The following is a 14,973-nucleotide window of genomic DNA, read 5'->3' as shown; positions in this document are numbered from 1 at the left end:
TTACCGCAGTTTTTAATTCTTTAATCATTACCAGAGGCACGGGTTCCCAGTCAAAAACAATACCTCCTTGTGTATTTTGGTATGTGTCTGGAAACAACTCAGTATCCTGCAAATTGGAGGCGTCTAAACCTTCTTCTTTTATTGCTTTTTGATAAGGTCCTTTAATAATTCCTGGCTGTTGGGTGTGGCCAGAGGGGCTGTCAGCAGTAGTCTGACAGCACGTGGGTTGGGAAAAACCCTCAGGAGCCATGGGTTGGCAAACCCGTAAGTCTGGAGCAGGAGTTGTTAACATAACAGACATTGTTTGATAAGGAGGTGGATCCAACAACGGCTGAAGAGGGGATTCAGCATGTGTCTGAATCAATGTATAGGCAATTTTCCACAGACAAAGAACATCTGGGGTAGTCCTCGGAACTTGGTGGAGGACTGCGCCAATTTTTCTCCAAGTCTCAACTTTTAAGGAACCATGTTCCGGATAAGATGGACAGTTATCCCAAACGTAGGCAAGCAATTTTACAGCCTCTGATTTAGAGAGAGGCTTGGTAATTTTTGGTCTTGGGTGCTTAAATATTTTTTCCTGCCTAATTGCCTAAGCTCTTCAGCATGAACTTTCTGAGCTGCAGACATTCCACCCCCCATACTTACGAATTAGAGTCAGTCGCCAGCGACGTCGTCGGGTGCACCGAGCCTATTCCAGGTGGTAAGCAGAGGGTTAGCAGGGACATATCCGTCGGCACAGGATCACGTCGGGGTCACCATGTGTGGTGGTCTCTCATGAGGAATAAGACACGCAGGCAAGATGTCTCAGGATGAGAGCTCAGAACAGATTCCGAAACCCCTTTTATTATTACACTCATTAGCATACAATGTTATCACTTAGGTGGCCAGAGTTGCCTATGTCCAGTTACTTTTATGAGTCATTTATCCTCGTGGCCCGACAAAACCGAGCTCGTCAAAATAGCGGCGACAAAACCGTGTCGCTAAAACCGTGACGTCATCACCGCAACATCATCAGCGCGGCGACAACAGCGCGGCAACAGAAGGGCGCTTTAAAACAGCGCGCCTTCAGAAAGCTGATTTAAATTAAGGTAAGGATTAGGATTAGGTTTAGGGGGTTGGTTTAGGGTTAGGGTTAGGGTTAGGGTTAGGGTTAGGGTTAGGGTTAGGGTTAGGGTTAGGGTTAGGGTTAGGGTTAGGGTTAGGGTGCTGAGCGCTTCGGAAGGCGCGGATTTGGTCTCTGCACTTATGTCGTCGCGCTAGGGTCGCCTTTTTCCTTAGTGCTTCGGACGGCGCAGATTTGCCCTTCGCGCTTAGGTCAGCGTGGATAAGGGCTTCGCGTTTTTGTCGGTGAACCATTTATACTGTTTTCCACATCCCATGCGCTTTCATTGTTTCATGTGCTCTATGGGACATCCTGTGGGAGCAGGTCTCTGCAATTATTCCCACAAGGTATCCAGAGAGCTTCGAGACAGTTCCACCAGCTGAAGCAGGAGCAGGTGAAGACCTGCCTGTTCAGACTGCTACCACTGAGCACCCACCTACCTACATGGCTACATCCCTTGAATGTACTTGATTGGGTAGCACCTTTACAGGAAGGGAGTGGTGTTGAATATTCAATGAGGAGTGAAGTCTGATGCAGACTTCACTCATTGGTTCATTTTCCAGGCGGGAAAATAAACGAGTGTCAGGGGCTGAATTGGAGCAGCAGGTGGCGGTTGCTGTGTTGTTCTATGAACTGAAATAAAGAACTCTTCCAAACCTCAAGTCCTGCCTCTTCTATCAAATCCCCATCTCAAGGGGGTTTGGTAGAAGAGTCCCAACATCTTTTTATAGTGTGGTGACCAAAACTGGATGCAGTATTCTAGGTGTGGTCTTACTAAGGCTTTATAAAGTGGTATATTATTTTTTCATTTTCATAATGTATAACCACATGTATACTATTACATAACCAACATCGTATTATATTATTAAATGTTTACATCAATTCATCTTACAATCAACTCCCTAAAACTATTATTGGCTCTTCTGCTCTCCATACTCCATATTTGTACCTTATCCATCACTTTCTTCTCTCTTTCTCTTCCCCTTCCCTACCTTCCTTCTTCCCTCTGCCGTCCTTCTCTTCTCTACTTCCCCTTCCTCTCCCCTTCTCCTCTCTCCCCTTTCCATTCCTTCTTTCTCTTCTCCTCTCCCCCCGCTCTTTCTCCTACCCTCTCCTACCCTCTCTTCTTCCCTTACTTCTCTCCTCTACTTCACACTCTTCATCTTGGTGTATTTCACCAAGTAAATGAGTTCCATTTTATATTGATGGTATTTATAATTCCTTTTCAATATTCATATTTAATTTTAACATATATCTTCCTTCTTCTTTTTTAAAAGAGAAAAAAGTATACATATATAGTAATTGTGTTTTTAAACACCCAGCCAGCCTATTTTTAGCCGAGATGTAGACCTGGTTAAAATTCCCAGCTATTCTCATTATTATACTTATATCATTATGCATTCTTACATGCCCCAAATGTGTGATTCTGTCTTTATAATCTCAATAATTTCCCATTGTAAGTATTATTCATGTTCCCTCTCCATTTTTCCATATCTTGGCTTAGGTTACCATTAATTGTCTTTAAATAACAATACTTACTGTTCAATGTTCATTACAATTCCCTTAATCTACTATATAGAATAGCAAGCAGTACACATCTCACTTTGTTATCATCTTAGGCATTCTATATGTGTCCATATTTCATATATTTTAACCCATACTTAATTGTCCTTCCATTGTCATATTCAATCAATTAGCAACTCAGTTTAATTATCATGTATAAAAATGAATCACATAACTTTGCTTTACATTCTCCCCACAACAATTTCATATTTGTCCATATTCCATATATTTTAACCTTTATTTAATTATCTTTCCATTATCATATTTAATCAGTTAGCAACTCAGTTTTAACCCACCCAGTCACATGATCACCAAGTCATGCCCACCCAGTCACATGACTACCAAGCCACCAAGTCACTCCCACAAAATAAGCCATGCCCACAGAACCGGTAGTAAATTTTTTGAAACTCACCACTGAATTTCCTTTCCCATTTAGCTTCACAAACATAAAATTTTACTGTTTTATGTCATTTTGTTTATTAATTTGTGCTGTCTACCATTTATTCCATATTCTAATGCTTTTCCCCTCCTTTAACCCATACTTCCTTTCCTCTTTTCTCCTTCCCCCACTATCTTTATTTTCATCTATATTTTATATTTTGATATAATAAAATTATATAAAAATATACCACAATGCTAAACCATACAGCTCTGTCTCTGTAGCAGCACATTTGGTCAACTACACAATTATGCACTAGATGCATAATGTGACCACAGCAAAGGACTGCTGAATGATGGCAATGAGGCAGGGGTGGGTTGCTGCCAGTTTTACTACCGCTGCAAGCTTGTGCACTGTTCAATGTAAATTGTTCTTCGCTCATGTGCAGAAAAAATTATAGTGAACTTCACATGCACAGTCACGAAAAACCAAAATGGCAGTGGCCCAGTAGTGGCCCAGCTGTGGCGAGGGAACTGGTTTGGGAGCATGGCAGGCCTGGGCTGCTGCCAATTCTGTGACCCAGGCCTGAATTCCACTAGAGGCTCAGCCAAACCAGGAGCAACCTACTGTATCTCTGCAGTGAGGTGATAATGGATGGAGAGCTGGAATCCGAAAAATCTTCAGATGGTGCCCTCCCTGACTACTTCTTCCTGCTGGTTGACATCCAAAGTGAGGTAATCTTCCTCATTCTCATTCCAAAGTGAGGTGATCTTCCTCATTTCACTTGTATAACCCTAGAATACCTTCACCCAAGACTTATTTGGCTAGAAAGCAGCCATTTCACAGCCTTCCTTGTAAGCAACCTCAGATGCATCCCCACCCTGCTTCTCTTTGCCTCTGGAGTACTTTAGCCAAATAGCAGCAAAACCATCTTTAGTTCTTGTTCTCATTGAATATCACCAGAGTTTTTGGTTAAGAACTTATCTTGTGGAGCCAAGACATCATTGTGTTCTCAATTTTTTCCTTCTGTGCTTTCAGTTTTTCCAGCTTCTTTTCATTCTCATCAACCTGGGCTTTCTGTTCAATGCTGATGATGAGTCACCAGAAAGATTCCCTGGCACTTATATTCTCCCAGGCTAGATGACAGGTTTCTCTCTCCATCTGAAAGAGGCTCATTCAGCTCAGTAACAGATTTGTTTAGTAACTGTTTGAAGTTACAATGGCACTGAAAAAAGTATCTTATGACCAATTCTCACATTTATGACCATTGCAGCATCCTCATGGTCATGTGATGAAAATTTGGGCACTTGGCAACTGACATGTATCCAGTGGTGGGATTCAAATAATTTAACAACTAGTTCTCTGCCCCAGTGACCATTTTAAGTATTTTTTAAAAATGATATTAAGTCTTATTTTCAGGGGATGTCATACTTTACAGAGGTGGGGGGCAGGACCTGCACATAATTCAGCACCTGGTGCCCAGATGTCCTCGCTTATGCTTCTGTATATTTGACTCATATCATGGATAGTACAAATCTTATCTGTGCTAAGGTTATAGAGAATAGCAGACTTAACAGTATCAGAATGATGATGGTATATATCTTATATATGAATTTGTCCCAAATTCAAGCGTTATCATTTAACTACTTGGTGCAGACATTGGGTTCTTCCTTATGGCTGAATTAAAGTCCTATTCACTACTGCTTGAACTAATAGAAACAGGGACATGCAGTTAGGGGAGGCAGCGGAGACGGGGCCTCACCAGTGTCATGAGGAAAATAAAATAATTTTTAAAATAATTAAAAAGGCTAAGGTAGCTGCTGCCAGACTCCAGAGTCACAGTGACTCTGAGTCTGCTTAGTACTAACTGTAGGGGGAGGCGAGAGAACTATGGGCCTCCTTTGCATAAGGATTTTTTTTGCCTTTTAACCCATGCGCAGAGTTAAGCAAGGGTTAAAAGGCGAAAAATTCCTTATGCAAAGGAGGCACGTGATTCTCCCACCTCCTGATCTGGGAGCAGCAAATCATGCCTTGGCAGCCTTGCCTAAGTAAGTTGCTTTTTTATTTAATTGTTTACATTTTCATCATGGCGGGCGGACAAGAGGAGAGTTGAAATCCACAGCTGGAAAAGGTATGTGGATCGGACAGAGGGAGGGGGGGATTCAAAATGATAATTTAATTTGTAATTTTTTGTGAGGAATTTGTGTGTTTGTGTGTGTGTGCATGTGTTTCTTTGGGGGGGGGCGAGGAGGCAGAGCGCGGCAGCGGCAGGGACATTCTCGCCGCTGTGTCCAACAGGCCAGGTGTCTTATGTTTATGTCCACCATAAACATGAGACGCCTGGCCTGTTGGACACAGTGGTGGCAGGGGAAGGAATGGGCTGGGTGGGCTGGCTGGATGGGGAGGGGGGAATCATGGCCACTCAGGCCCCAGTGGCAGGACTTTAAAGTCCCGGCACCGCGTCCGCCATAGAGCAGGTCCCGGTCCCCCTCTATGGTGGACAGCGCTAGGACTTTAAAGCCCTGCTGCTGGGGCCCTGCCGCGGCAGCAGGGCTTTAAAGTGGCAGCAACCACCGGTGGCAGGACTTTAAAGTCCCACCGCCACATCCGCCATAGAGTGGGTCCCAGTCCCACTCTATGGCAGACGCGGCGCCAGGGCTTTGGTGGGGCTTTCGTGCTTGCCTCACCAACCATGAACCTCACCGCATGTCACTGAATAGAAAAGAATACCAACTTAAATTTTATTGGTCCAGTGCCAATCTATTCCACTGTAGTAAAGAAGCTGATAACCAACACTATTTTTACTATTTTAGTGTCAAATTAAGCAGACATTGTAGCAGAGGAAGCCATGTTAGTCTATAGTGTCAAAAAAATAAGAAGTTTGGTAGCACCTTCTTTGATTAACAATTTTTATCAATAGGCAAAAGCTTTTTGTGAGCTGTATCTCCTTTCATCAGGAAAGCTTTTGTTTATTTTTTTAAAATGTTAGTCAGAAAAGGCACCATGCAGCCAGATTCTTTCTGAAGTTAAGGAGAGCAGTTAATGTCTTTTCCCCTGTAACCAAGCACCACGGATGATATGAAAACCATCACCAACCGCTTTCTCTAAAGTGGGGATGAAAAAGGATGGGACAGATTGAATAGAAGATTTAGTGAACTGTCAAGTTGCTTAACAGATGGCAAACGCAAGGGAAAGGAGGGAGAAAAGGACAAAGCAGGAGGAGCTTCTTCCAAATGCAACTGCTCCCTTGTTCCTTTTTGGGGGGGAGGGGGAAATAGCCCAGTGGAATAAGATGAATAAAGTCATAAGGTGAAGCTGGAGGAGCAATGATATGCTGCAAGGGCATGGCTGTGAAAGTGACCAATAAATTTTCAGTTCTCTTGTGTTCAGGGGTCCCCAGAAGAAGCAATTGGGGCTATCAAAACAGGAATAGAATAGGCAAAATTATGCTAATGCACCCATAGTGCATTGCACAAAAAACCCAAGGGAACTGGCAATGAGCCAAAATGCTGGCTTTCTTGGATTTTAAATCTTGTTTAACAAATGTAATTAATCCTAGATGCTGTCTATCTTGGGGTTTAATTATGTCTAACAAATGTTGCTAATCCTATCCACCTATATTTAGTTAGTCTGATACAGCTTGCAAGCTTCCTTTGTGAATTGACAGGCTGGATTCAAAGTTTCAGCTTTCTGCAACAGCTGAAGTTATTCAGACTTCCAATTGCAACATTGTATTATTTTAGGCTGAGACAAATGTCTCTGGCTATAATTTGACATTGGGGGGTGGGGGAGATGGTGTTCTTTTTATTTTTAGTGGTTTGTGTTTAGCTTCTCTCCTCCTTAGGGGTTCTTTATTAATGTTGGGGGCTTTTCCTTTGGGGAAGTTGTGTCTTTTCTTACACAGTCAAGTTCAATTCCTCCATTCTGTGCTAGCTCCACCCTCATGTTTTGCAATTGTCTTTCTTTCCGTCTTTCCTTTCTTTTTTCAAAAAAGAAGAGGGCATGGGTGGGAGAAAGCATCAGTTCCCCAAACCCTGAGAGTGGCATTTTCACTCCAGGACAGAACGCAGCAAGGTTAGAAGGGTGGTGGATTCCCAATGACAGATTATGCAAATCCTGCAGGAAAAGATAATCAATCAGCGGGCGGGGTGTGAGCAGAATCTAGTTGATCTCCGAATTTACTTCCAACTCTCCGGAGAGTCAGCATGACACCACAGCAGCTCCTAGTCCTTGAAAACCTTGAGGATGATTAGCTGAAGGAACGGGCTGTTTCTCCCCATCCTCCTCCTTCAGAGCTGCCTCTATAATTCCTATGTAGACATGAGGCAGAGGGTAGAGCATAACTAGACAAGGTGAAAGAAAACAGCAGCAACTGTTAGATGATGTATTCAGTGTATAAGACACACCCTCTTTTTTGAGGGGGAAAAGGTGCTTCTTATACTCCGAAAAATATGGTAAGAAGGTAGCTACTCCTATCTTTGGACTGAGTAAGACAACTGTCCCAAGCAGCAGATTTTGGATGTCATATAATGAAAAGAATTTTTAATGCATTACTCATGGGTTCGTATCAGTGGTGAAATGCAAATATTTTTACTGCAGGTTCTGTGGGTGTGGCTTGGTGGGTGTGGCAGGGGAAGGATACTGCAAAATCCCCATTCCCTCCCCACCCTTGGGAGAAGGATATTGCAAAATCTTCATTCCCACCCATCCTGGAGCCAACCAGAGGTGATATTTGCTGGTTCTCTGAATTACTCAAAATTTCCACTATCGGTTCTCCAGAACCTGTCAGAACTTGCTGAATTTCACCCCTGCTTCTTACTGCTAGGAAAAGAAGGAGTCACAGAAACTTAATAAACAGCAATCTCCTGTATAATCGGCTTATCAAATGCCTAATCTGTGGGAAAAAATGCCCTGCAAATACAGCATTTCTTAATATAAACAAATACTATTATTATAAAGCAGACAGGGCACCAAATGGATTTTTAATCCTGCAAGCTGTTGCAATTTTTGTCTATAACAATCAGGATATTTTCAAATTTTGACTTATTCCTCTGCACCTCACATTTCAACATTGCCATTTTATAATATGAACATACAATTCTGTATAAATAATAAAACATTATGCTAAGATTATCAGGAGAAACTTAGGTCACTTCAGATATTGGTAAACTTACATTAACATAATCCTTTACTTTGACCATTTCTATATATTGCTATAGAAACTGAAATTCCGTAAGATCTAGAGAGATACATGGGCTCTACCTCTACTCTGTAGTTGGCCAATTAGTTTTTGTATGTGAAATAATCAAAAGCATCTACAGCAAGTGGTAATGACACAAAAATGACAAACGACATGCAGTAATTACATCCTGCAAATGCCATCATTATGCACATGCTTTGAGCTGAAAACAAACTCAAAATTGTACCATTTTATCATATTTTATATTTGCTTCCTTTTGCATGCTCCACTGACATCCATGTATTTTATGTGTAGCTGGCAAGGTGATCTATCTTCTGCATTCGTTTACTTTGTGCTAAAACCAACCACACATTCCTTATTAAAGTAGCTTGTTCAAAAAAATTCCAATTTCCTTTTTTTAAATTAAGGTTTTATTTTATTATGTAAAATACAAAGAAGAGAAGAAAAAAATAGGAAATTAAGGGGAGTGAGGGAAAGGGATGTGAGATACAAGGGGGAAGAAAAAATGGAAGAAAAGGAGCATTAATTTCCAACTCTTCTTAGCACAGAGCAAGATAAACATACCCCAATCTCAACTTTTTACTTTTACACATTAATATATAACTAGCCATTCCTATAACACCAAATCTTTCTAATCAACAAAACCAAAGTCAAAGTTTCAGTTTTTTCCTTCACAGGCAGAAATTCCAGAAGTGATATTCAAATAAAAACATATCTTCCTTTTTGAATAAAATAATCAATTTAATTTCTGGGAAGATGCAAACTGAACACATGCCCAGAGAGAGATCTCCGAAGATTTTTTTACTGGAGTGTAGCTCTTCTGCCTTCTAACTGAAGGGACTCTCATCCCATCAGTTTTTATGACCCACCCAGCCAGGGTGTATCCAAGAACTTCCCCTCTGAACCCTCCAATACAGCTGTAAGCCAGCAAACTGGCTTCTGGAGTTGAACTCTGAAGCTATCAGCATGCCAAAAACTGGGAGGGGAGGGGCTGCAATCTGTTCGGGGTTGAAGAAGCAGAGTTTTAAAATTAACCTTTCAAATGGACAGTGGCTTATGCTTTCGATGACTTTTAATCCTTTTAAAGTCAACTTAAAAAGAGGCTCTTTCTAGCTACTGTCTGACATACCTTTTGGAGGATTTGCTCTATTTTAGGGATTTCTTGGTGTCTCAAAGAACAAGGAAGAAGGCAGCCAAATAAGAAAGTATGGTGAGAAAAAAAGGTGAAGAAAGATAATGATTGAAAGCTGTGATTTTAATTTACTATTGCAATAAATGGTAGCTTGGTCTTCTCAGCTGTGGGTGGCTAAAATATTCTGATTCTGATTAAAAGTGGAAGTCAAGATGGTGGAGCAAAGTATTAGAGATATATTTGAAAAGCTTAAATAAAATATTATAATTTGTTGACTAGCTGTTCTGTCATGATAAAAAAAACCTCTCAAATTACTTCTGAGATACAAATGTAGAGAATGTTACCAAACTGCTAAGGCAACTTCAGAAATAGCTGAAGATGCAGAGTTTATTGTAGTTTTGGAAGAATCTGATATTAACTTTCACTACTGTGGTTCACTAATATAAACTTCTCAACACAACTGAATGAAGAGCATTGAGAAAAAAGCCAAATTTGGGACTGTTTCTTTCTTCAACAAGATTGAGGATCTTATGATAAAAAGAAAGGCCTATAAGTCTTTGATAAACATCCATAGAAGAAAAAGATTTTACTCCATGAAGATAAGCTGGAAGGAGTGACTTAAACTTAATGAATTAACTGGAATTAGGATGGATTTTCCTGCTTGATATGTGCAACTGAAAGAAAGGTTTAACCCAAAATTTGAAACTGTATTTTTAATATATATTTATAATGCTTAACTAATTTTTGAAGTAGGCAAAAGATATTGAAAATGTAATTGAGAGTACCTGTATTAAGAGAAAGTTAAAGAAAATGATGTACCAGTTTAAAGAAAAACTGTGTCAAAAAGGATGTTTATACAAGAAAAAAAAATCTATAAGGGCAGTTTGGAGGGAGGGGTCTAAATCTAATACTGAAGTTTAAAGCTTGTATGTTAAGAAGTCAAAGAAAAAGATGTATTAGAAAGTTTTGATTTTTAAAAAGTTATAGCCTTAATTGGTGCTCTTGCTAGATCTTATATTTGAGGCTGATTTTCAACTGTATTATTATAATGTAGGTACTGATGCATCAATACAAAATGCTTGCAACTCTCTCTTTTTGTCTTTTGACTGTATTGTTTAAATTTTTTAAAAAAGTTGAGGCTGCTGCTGCTGTGCTCACTCTCATTGGTCAGGTTGCTCATAGTGTGTGCCGGAGGGCAAAGTGTGTGGGCCAGAGGGAGGTCCACTCCCTCTCCATGTGAGGAGACCTGGATTTGTAACCAAAGCATCCTCAGTGATAGGATGGGAGACCACCATGAAAGGTGAGGAAGAGGGGACAAGGGGATAGCAAAAGGGCAGCAGGGTTGCTGTGACCAAGTTCTAAGGCAGGACTTCCCTCAGACCCTCCCTCCTTCACATTATAATCTCCTTCCTTCCTTCATCCCTTTCTTTCTTTTCCCTTCCCTCTTCATTTTCTTTTCTTTCTTCTTCCTTCCCCTCTTTCCTTCCTTTTCCTTCATTTATCTCTTCCCATCTTCCCTTCTCTGAATTCCATCTACCAGCCAGTGTCGGCTGGCAACTCCTTGGGGGAGGGCCTTCTCTGTGGCTGCTCTGGCCCTCTGGAACAATCTCCCCGTCGAGATAAGGACCCTAACCACCCTTCCGGCTTTCCACAAAGCCACTAAGACCTGGTTGTTCCGGCAGACCTGGAGCTGAAGAATCTTCCAGCCCCACTCGAATGTTGCGACTGTTGTTATATTTTAATTTGTTTGTCTGTAATTGTTGTTATTTGTACCCCTTCCCTCATGGTTGTTCGCCACCCTGAGTCTCTCGAGAATAGGGTGGCATACAAGTTGAATAAACCTAAACCTAACCTAACCTAACCTTCTTTTTCTTTTTCTTTCCTCTTTCTCTTTCTCCTTTCTTGTCCCTTCTTGGACGCTCTAAGGAGAAATATTTCTCAATGCCTCCTTGCCTTGTGATCAAATACCACTCTTGCTAATAGTTTGTTTTGCTAGCACGCTGCCAGTGAAAATGGAGGTCCAGGGGGGGGGGCACTTGCCATGGCCTACTCCAGCACACTGCCAGCCTCCACCAGGTTGTAGATCAGAGCCTGGTGGACCAGGGCCAAGGCAGTGCAGGATGGTCCTTTGCTGTTTCCAGGGTGTCCCGCAGACCAGATCTAAGCACACTGCAGGTTGGATGCGGCACGCAGGCCTTGAGTTTGATATCCCTGTTATAGATCATCCTTTTTTTCCAGCCTAATACATAGAATAGTATTGAATGACATGCACATTATTCCTAACAGCTTCCTTTGATATAATTCCTCATAGATGGTGACTTTTAATTTTTCTGCTTCTTCTTTGTGTAAATCAACTGAAGCTCCAGTTTAAGACATCATATTTTAAGAAAAATATCAATCTGCAATTGGGGGAAAATAAAAGGAAACAGGATGAGATATGGTTGAAAACACAGCATAGAAGATGATTATGGGTAAACAGTCTTGAAACACTTGAAGGCTATCTTTCAATAATTAAATCGGAATTGTTCTCTGTTATGCTGGAGCTAACTGGTGGAAATTGTTGGGAAGCAGATTGTGACCAAATATTAGGAAAACTTCCAAATAGTGAGAGCTATTTGGCAGTAGAGCAAAAGTTCAAGGTACAGAAAACAGATATTCTCCTTTGTTCACTTTTTAAAGCCATCTGCAATTAATGCTCTAGTGTAGTGATGGCTAACCTTTTTGTCATTGCATGCCAAAAGTGCTCCCTGCCCCCTGTGCATGTACATGTGACCCTCCCTCCCACATGCACCCCACCCCTGCACATATGCATGTACAACACCTGTGCATGTTCACATAATATCCCCTGCGCCCCCCTGCATCCCATTTTGAGCCTCAACCTGAAACCCAAAACAAGGTACTGGAGCACTATGTGAGGGCCCAAAATGCAATGCGAGCCCCCCCCCCATACATGTGCCCAACTGCTCTGCATGCATGCACATCCCCTGCATGCACCCCTGCCCCCTCGTATGCATGCCAGACACCCAAAGACCAGCTGGCCCGCAGGAGATGTACATGCATGCATGGTGGAGTTGGGCTGGGGGGGGGCGGCTGCCGTGCCTGCAAAGAGGGCTCTGTGTGCCACCTGTGGTATACGTGCCAGAGGTTCACCATTATGGCTCTAGTGGTTTAAAAGAAGGTAAGAACTGGACTACATAATATAAAGATTTCCTTCTGCTTATCATGATAAAATTCTAGAGAATTAGTGATAAATTAGACTATTATGCTTTCATGAATCTAATTGTGAATATGTATACATATAATTACATAGTTTGCTTAATAAAATTATTATACATTGATCTATTTCTTGATTCTTTCCTTTCATATTCAACTGGCGGGGCCTGTGGAAGCCTGTACAGAACTGTAGACGGTCACACCATGCTGAAAGGCTGGAGAGAAGACTGCTTGTTAGATCTTCTCAAGGTGAAACTGGTCAGTTATATCGCAGGGTAAGAACGACGGTTCCACCACAAAACCACGGTAGACAAAAGCGCGCTCGACAAAAGCGTATACGTGACGTCATCACAGCGCGATGAAAACATCGCGCTGTGATCAATAAATGTAAAAATAAAGCGAAAACCTTACCCTAACCCCCACAAACCTAACCCTAAACCTAACCCTTAACCTAAGCCTAAATCTAACCCTAAACCTAACCCTTAACCTAACGCTAAACCTAACGCTAACCTTTAACCTAACGCTAAACGTAACCCTAATGCTCTAAACCTAACCCTAACTCTTAACCTAACCCTAACCCTAACCCTAAACCTAACCCTTACCTTTATGTGAATTGGCTTGCTTTAATTTTATTTTTATTTCAATTTTTAATTTTTTCCGTCGCGCTGTGATGACATCAAATGCGCGCTTTCATCGAGCGCGCTTTTTGGACCGCGGTTTTGACGGGTCACGAAGAACGACCTCTCCACCTTAGAAAAATGCCACCACCACAGATTTTTAAAAAGCCTTAGAAATGGATGAGTGGTGTAGTGCCAATAAACATACTTGCATAATAAAAGAGGGGTTAGCTTGGTGGGAAATAAGCTGCATGTCCCAGCTAGGAACCGGCTGAGACCTATGCAAGCTTGTCACGACTCCAAATTAGCTGGTCACTTCAGTTTTATAAAAACATTATATTTAATGAAATGGCAATTCTGGTGGCCCTTATAAAAAAAAGACATAGAAAGTTATGTAGCAAGCTGCCCCATTTGCACTGCTGCTAAACAGAGGCAGGAGACCATCCCCCAGTGGCCAACCCTTTAGCATCATGGAGAGAGATCTCCATGGATTTCATTGTTGAATTGCCTGAGAATTCTGGAAACACAGAGATCTAGGTTATTCTCAAAACAGATTCATTTCATCCCATGCCAAAAGATCCCTATAGCTAAAGCCTTGGCTAAACTGTTTTTGGTCCATATTTACCTCTTGCATGGGCTCCCATGACGTATTATTTCGGACAGAGGGGTCCAATTCACATCCAAGTTCTGGAAAGCTTTTTTGAATCTTCTTGGGACTGAGCAGGGACTTAATTTTAGTCATCATCAGCAGACAAACGGGGCCACGAAACAAACAAACTCAGTTCTGGAACAGTACCTACTCTGTTTTATTAATTACCAGCAGGACAACAGGACCAAACTACTGCCTTTTGCAGAAGTAGCCTATAACAATGCAGTTCTAGCAGAGGTTTTACCCCTTTCAAAGGGGCCACAGGGCAAGAAGTTAATGCTATGCCTAGTTACCCTCATATAAACCAGATATATCCTCTTTGAAACAGTGGATCAGACACTTGCAAATCTTTTGGCCAGTAGTCTGCAAAGCTTTGAATGAAGCTAAGGCTGCCTGTAAAGCACACGGAGACAAGAAACAAACTGAACATAAACCTTATAAAGTGGAGGACAAAGTTTACCTTTTCACCAAGTTTGTGGGAATGATTATGATGGCCATCTGGGATGTGGCACTACTGTGTAATGGAAGATAGCCATGGGAATGTATGTTTATTTGGCTCTAAGGGCAGTTGATAAAAGTTTACCTTTTCACCAAGTTTCTAAAATCTTTGCAGCAGTCTAAAAAGTTGGATCCTAAATATATTGAGCCTTTCCCCATAGTTTGTATCCTTAACCCTGCCACGGTGGAATTCCAACTCTCTAAGTCATTGTGGCAAGTCCATCCCATTTTCCATTGTAGCTTATTGAAGCCTGAAGTCACCTCTGATCTTCGTCTGGACATATATATATATACATACATACATACATACATACATACATACATACATACATATACATACATATACATACATACATACATACATATATATATACACACACACACACACACACATACATACACACACACACACACACACACACACACACACACACAGTATTTGTGCTGATAAATAAATAAAGGGAGACTAGTATAGATCTATATATATTTCTGTTCATGGTATCACGAAACTTAGTAGATTACATGAAAATTCCTACTAAAATGGTAGATTTTTCACCAAATCCAACAAATGTTTAAAAGGGCTGAAAAGGTATTTGCAAAAATTAAGGTGCTAGAGCTGG

This window comes from Thamnophis sirtalis, unplaced genomic scaffold (assembly GCF_051295495.1).
Source record: "Thamnophis sirtalis isolate CommonGarterSnake01/CBP01778 unplaced genomic scaffold, rThaSir2_p1.2 scaffold_4, whole genome shotgun sequence".
Lineage (NCBI taxonomy): Eukaryota > Metazoa > Chordata > Lepidosauria > Squamata > Natricidae > Thamnophis > Thamnophis sirtalis.
Note: the sequence above shows the minus strand (reverse complement) of the source record.